This window comes from Nanorana parkeri, unplaced genomic scaffold (assembly GCF_000935625.1).
Source record: "Nanorana parkeri isolate BGI_ZX_2015 unplaced genomic scaffold, ASM93562v1 scaffold351, whole genome shotgun sequence".
NCBI lineage: Eukaryota > Metazoa > Chordata > Amphibia > Anura > Dicroglossidae > Nanorana > Nanorana parkeri.
In genome coordinates this window covers 1337563-1337809 of record NW_017306619.1, presented here as the reverse complement: position 1 = coordinate 1337809, position 247 = coordinate 1337563, and the positions used below count along the sequence as shown (strand labels likewise).

General features: G+C 54.7%; 1 protein-coding gene across 1 annotated transcript in view; it reads left to right on the top strand.

Moving 5' to 3' along the window:
- Positions 1–247, top strand: part of NKTR (natural killer cell triggering receptor) — a 47434-nt gene that overhangs the window by 14282 nt on the left and 32905 nt on the right. The window lies entirely within an intron of this gene.

Below are 247 nucleotides of genomic sequence, written 5' to 3'. Positions count from 1 at the left end.
GGCCGAGGCATTGCCAGCCCTGCACCTGCCTGTCGGAAATGGGCTGGCAATGCCCCTGCCACAGCTGATTGGGCCTGGAGGGTCTGTGTTACTGACAGTTCTGCATGGGCTTGGGCGAACTTGATTTGTACCAATCCTCCACACATCGCTAGTCCTGACATGGGACCATGGGTAGAGAGCTAAGACTCATCAGTGTGCTGCAGGCCTCTTGATTACCCATTCAGCAATGAAGAAAGGGGGATGTTTT